Here is a 6,018-nt window from a genome sequence, read left to right as displayed (position 1 = left end):
GTGAAATTATAATTCTAATTGACGTTTCCTTAAAAAACAATGCAAAAGAAAACATGACAAGTAAAATAAGTTAAACAAAAAATATTTACCAAAAATTAAAAAATAGTAGTTCTTCATTTAAATAGAAAATCAAATTTCTACTTTGTTTCATTTTAAACATGTAAAATTAATATAATAATTTGAATTAGAATTATCCAAATCAAAATTTGATAAAAAATATTAGGTATTGTTTAGGCCCAATCTGCATACATTAACAATAGAATATTTTACACTTTTAAATTAATCGAATTAAGATTCAAAGTATCAACGGTTTCCTTTTGAATAAGTCTATTAGTAAATTTTTGCCAACTTTGTATTCGTAGCAAATACTAATATAATAAAATTTTGAATATGAAGCACAAACTACAATGTTATATTAATCGTGTTTTGAACAATATATATATTACTTTACTACTATATAGAAGAGCCAGTTTATAAGCAAGATCGTCGTCCGTCCTTTGGTCCCACTTTTTTATTTAAGGGCAAAAAAATTCTTTGTGGTCCCACCCACTTTTTTATTTAAGATAAAAAAAAATGACATTTTATACTTTATATTACCAACTCTTTTAAAAAGTAGATAGAAATAATTTATTATATTTCTATTTTTCTACTATATATAAGCATCGATTTACCCATGCTTTGTCGTCAGCCACTCTTAAAAAAAAATCTTCTATATTCACCCTCGCTTCACCTTCTCCGCTTCTGACATCAGTACTGCTCCTCAATACAGACCATTCTCTTAAATTTCTCTGCTTTGGTTCGAGTTAGTCTTCGGTGGTGTTGTATCAGTGAGTTACAGTAACTTATTTTCTTTCTTTTTCTTGGTAGTTATATTTTCGTTCTTTGTTGAAGACTCAGATATGGAAGCTTCCACTTGCTTCTCTCTGCAATAATACCTATGATTTCCATTTTTGCTGTGTAAAAAAAAAAAAAAAAAAAAAACTCAACAGCCCTTTGGCAGTTATAAACAGTACCAGAGCAAAGTGAGAATCATATAGTAATAGTAATAATTTTAGCGAAAATTTTGAGGCTGTGATGATGATTTTTTGTTCTTAGTTTGTCTGAGCAAAATTGATTAGGGTATTGGGATGCCCCGACCCGTATCGTGGCGGGCCGACCCGGAAACCGGTGTTTGCAGCCATGGCGGTGATTTTAGTCTCTCTTTGCAGGACCGTAAGTATATTACAGATCTGAGCCTCAATGCTTGATTTTTCTTAAAAAGGGAAAATTACACTCTATGTCTACTGAAAAAAAAAATCCTTTTATACACTTCTATACAAGTTTGATACACTATGTATAGTAGTGTATACTAAAAATATGGCTACGCGGGGTTATAAATTTTTTATGTTGGGCTGTATATTTGTCATTGATGGCGCAATGGTAACGGGGATGCAATACCAGTAAAATCTTAGAGAAAATTCTATAGACATGGAAGGGTATGAAAATTAATGAGAAATTTATTGGTAATTCATGATATGCCTGAGACAACTCAATAATTGTTTATTGTATCTCTTTTTTCGTTTTTCTTTTTTCACAGGTGTTCTTCAAGATTCTCATCTATAAGATACATTATTTACTTTGCTTTACTACTTTAGTAGGAATCCTGATTCCTAAAGCATAATAAGTGAACGTAAATCAAATGATGTGACACTTATTCTTTGGATTTGGATAGTTTTGTGTATTAAATCGAATTAAACTGGAAGTCAATAAAAGTGTACTATCATTTGAAGGGTGTTGAGAATTATTTCAATAGTTAATGTAAATTTGATTTGATGAAAGTTTAAGCTGTTTGGGATTTACTAGAAGTCCATTAGTATATTTTGGGCTATTAAGGCTTCGACTCTGCCTATTATTATTCTGCTGCACATCAAAGCTTAGTAACAAGTGAAGAGAGTAGGAATTGAGCTTTTGTAAATAGCAAATTTTATCAATATTCCATTAGCGATACTGTTTGGGCCATTCTTGATTGTTGTTTGGTTCTTGGGTTTATGTTGCTTTGATATTAATGTGGACCTTTGCAAAATTTTGGACAGTTGGTGAGCTACTTTCGCCTAATTTGCTGCTGTGTATCGACCCTTTTGGGAGTCAAAAAGCTTGCTGATTTTTAGTACTATAATTGCTGTTGTTGTTGAATTTGTGCTAAAGTTGAACTCTTTATTACGCTTGGTGCGTAGAATTCAGTCCATGTAGTTGCTGCTTTTCACAGATTAAGTTGTGCCAGTGGCAAGGCTGACTGTTATGCTATTACCTTATTGACTCTAATTTACATTTCTCTTCATCGTTTTGACAATTTCGCAGAATATAAGATATATGAAGCCTACTGTTTGTATTAATTACATCAGTATATGAACTGATAAAAAATGATGACAAGATGAGTTTAGTTTTTCTAGCCAATAATTATGTTGTGGCAATGGTATGGCTGACTCTTATGGTTTTGCCTTATTTGGCTCTAATGTAGATATCTTTTAACCATTCTGAGAATTTTGTAGATGAGGTATATTTAGCCAATTCTTTGTAGTTCGCTCCATTTACAGAACCTGCAAATCGGTTTAGTAAAGGCGTCTGGACATACATTATATGCAAATACCGAAATACTGTTTGTAAATCAATGTGTGTGTTACGAGTTTATCCACTATTTCAACGAGCCTGAACTAAAAAATTATAGCTTTGTGGTCATTTCAGGAGCTAAATAGTGACGAGTCACATTCAAAGGTGATAAAAGTTCCCAATAACAGTCCCAAATAGTTGGCCCAGGGTAAATTGGTGCTTATGAATGAGGTAAAATTAAAGAGGTAGTGCCTCATAGATCCCTGTTTATCATGGTATTTCTAGAACAAATGAAAATGAACTATTTTACATATTACTTTCTCCAACAATTTTGAGTCAACTTTCCTGAGTTAGAGTTAATATTCAAGTCAACATGGTCCCTGTATGAGACTAAATTGTGTACTTGAAGGAAACTATAATGCTTTGGCAGCATTATGCCAAATGGAGGAAAAATAGTTGCTGAGAATTTAGGAGGTGAGTGTTTCTAGGTACACCTGCTTTATCTCCAATTATTTTCCCTCACTGCTGTTGGCCTCAATAATACTGAAAGATTGAGAGACTGTTAAAATGTTGATATATGACCATGATGTAGAGTCCACTTCTTAGAAGGATCTTTGGAAAAATACTTAAAATTCCTTATTCTAGCAACAGGTCATTTACCTTTTTGTTGTTCCAAAAAAAGGTCTTGCAAGGAGAACAAAACAATCCAAAGAAATTGTAAGTTAGCTTATGTTTCTTGGCAGTAGTTGCTGCTTTGTTTACTTTGGACATTGAAATTTATGAAGTCTGTGGTTCAGTTTTATTTTGTAAAGGAGGTGGAATTAGTATTGACAAGTAATTTTCATTCCCACTTACTCTTCTTGGCATCCCTGCTTGCTCGGAGTTGACAGTCTGTTGTCTTTTGAAATATATTGTACCCTTGTGACTGTCGATTTAAGCTATAACTAGAAAAAGATTTCTTAGGTCATTTTGTAATTAGCAACCTTACTATCACCCATAGAGACTTTATCGTTTTGCTCTGCTACTTTCAGTTTTCCTCTGGAATTGCTGATGAGATGTGCCGCCTTTACCCTCTATCCATTTAGTATAGTTCATTTTCTATGTAGCAGCAGCACGGCTAGGTCTTCCTTCAAGGAAAGGAGGGGGTCCAGACGTCACTCACTTTAGCAGAATATGCAATACCAACCTACATGATAAGACCATTGAATAACAAGCGCTATTGAGCAACTATAGAGTTCAACAAAATGCAGATGTCCCCTTTGGCACACACATATTGTAGAGAAGAACCATATTAAATCCATACCATGTTGTATCATAAACACTTTTGATTACGGTAATCTATTGACTATGTTATATTTGGCACTGCTTTCATTGAAATTGGGGAAAAAAAAATCTAAATGCCTAAAACACTTACAGCCTTTGGTGTTTGAAGCGACTAAGATACCTGGTAAATTATATTTGCAGGTCACTCGATCTCTTACAATAGAGGAAGTTCAACTCTTAGGATTGCTAACGATTTTCATCACCTGGACGAGATTTCAAATTGGAAGGAAGACTTAATCAGATGAATGAAAACGTCACCCTGTTGACTTTGGAAGACATATTTAGTTTCTAGATTTTTAATCTCTGCAGTTACATAGGTGATTGTACTAACTGTCCAGGTTAAAGCTCAGCGAAGTTATTATGCTACTCAAAGCCTATTCACTGTACATAGGCCAATATTAGCTTTCATTTTCATAGTTATTTATGCTACTCAAAGCCTATTCACTGTACATAGGCCAATATTAGCTTTCATTTTCATAGTTTAAAACTCTTGCAGCTTTGGTTTTAGCATCTTAGAACTCAGTCTTCTACTAGCTTTAAACTTAGATGACTATCTGATGGAATAAAAGTGGGAAGAGTTCAACCAAGAGAATGAAGTTTCAAACAATAGCTATATGATTAAAAGGACAGAAAGTGTGCGGTAAGTCTACATGTTACATCTATATCGTTGCTAAGGTCAAATGTTGGGCCCGTGCTCAGCACAGGCCATCTACATGTAGGTATCAGATATCACAATGATTATTGCCTGTAGTCTCTTACCATATTGTGTCCGTATGTTTTTAAATTTCAAGCTTTCGTTAGGAAAGTGAGCAGTAATACGCCCGTGCTATGTAGCCACATACGTTGTTGGGCCCGTGCTATAGTCTCTCAATAATTCTTATGTGTCATCTTTACCTTTTTCGGGCACATGTACTCTTGAAATGTTTTTCTTTTTTAAAATATGAACTTCTTCACATTTACAAATTCTTAAGTAAATCACCTTTTAAAACCTTCATTATTAAACAAAGTATGAAAGTGAACTATATGCAGTTTCGGATGTTATTACAAAGAAATATATTTTTCTTGACAATTCTTACATATGTGGAAAAATATAACAATCACATGTTAGTAAAATTACTGATACAATGTAATAAGGATAAAGTTGTAATAAAATTAACATATTAATATTGATTTTGTTTATAGGTAAATAATTATTTTCATGAGGGAAATACGTCTAAGTAGGCGTTTGGTCATGAAAACCAATATTTTTCACTTTATTTGAAATTTTGAAATTTTGAAGTTTGAGTTGAAGATGAAGTTGTGTTTGGTTATAGTTTTTGTAAAGAATATTTGGTTGTTTGAACGTACTGAAAGTGAAAATAGACTTTTTGGTGTTTTTCAAATTTCAAATACAACTTCAAGTTGTATTTGGAATTTTCATGGCCAAACGTTGATTTCCAAATAAAGTGAAAACGTTTTTCGGAAAAAAGTGAAAAATTCTTATCGCCAAATGGGCCCTAAGTATTAGAAAATCAAACATTGAAAGTAGTTTCATCCTCAGAAATATATGTGTTCAATTATACATGAAATATATATGTCTAAGGGGGCAGGATTTTTCCCAAAGCATATCATGATCAAGTTAATGGTATTTGTTTTTGGCACGGTACTGAAATTTTTTATTTTTATTTCTGCTTAGAACATGGTTTGAACCTTTTATTGAAAGTAGCAACTAATGCTTAAATATTGCTATTGTTTTATCTCAAAGAGAGGAAAATAGTTTCCTTTTAAACAAGTCTTCTCTTTTAAAAAATATTAATAAATTTGCCGATTTTGTATTCGTAACAAACATTAATATAATAAAATTTTAGATACGGAGCACAAACTACAATGTTATATTAATCGTGTTTTGAACATAATATATATATATATATATATATATAATCACTATTCAAAGACAACTACATACACATAGATGCACTATAATCTAAAGTGTTGGGCCCGTGCGCAGCACGGGCATAGGCCGTCTAGTGCTATATAGAAGCATGGGTTGGCACCCATGCTTCGTCGTCCGTTTTCCACCCAAAAAAAAAAAGGTGTGGGCCCCAACTAAACATCAACCAATATTTAAAA

The 6,018-nt window shown here is 32.7% G+C and overlaps 1 long non-coding RNA gene across 3 annotated transcripts; it reads left to right on the top strand.

Moving 5' to 3' along the window:
- Positions 1-689: 689 nt before the first annotated feature.
- LOC132622506 (uncharacterized) lies at positions 690-4,416 on the top strand. Of its 3 annotated transcripts, none has more exons than XR_009575920.1 (3): positions 690-1,212; positions 2,073-3,919; positions 4,051-4,416. It is a non-coding gene; the product is annotated as an uncharacterized LOC132622506 (long non-coding RNA). The 3 variants fall into 3 exon arrangements; XR_009575919.1 differs by having other exon boundaries at positions 1,577-3,919; XR_009575918.1 differs by having other exon boundaries at positions 690-3,919.
- The last annotated feature ends 1,602 nt before the right edge of the window (positions 4,417-6,018 follow it).

This window comes from Lycium barbarum, chromosome 12, assembly GCF_019175385.1.
Source record: "Lycium barbarum isolate Lr01 chromosome 12, ASM1917538v2, whole genome shotgun sequence".
NCBI classification, from domain to species: Eukaryota; Viridiplantae; Streptophyta; class Magnoliopsida; order Solanales; family Solanaceae; genus Lycium; species Lycium barbarum.
This window is presented reverse-complemented; position numbering and strand designations above follow the sequence as displayed.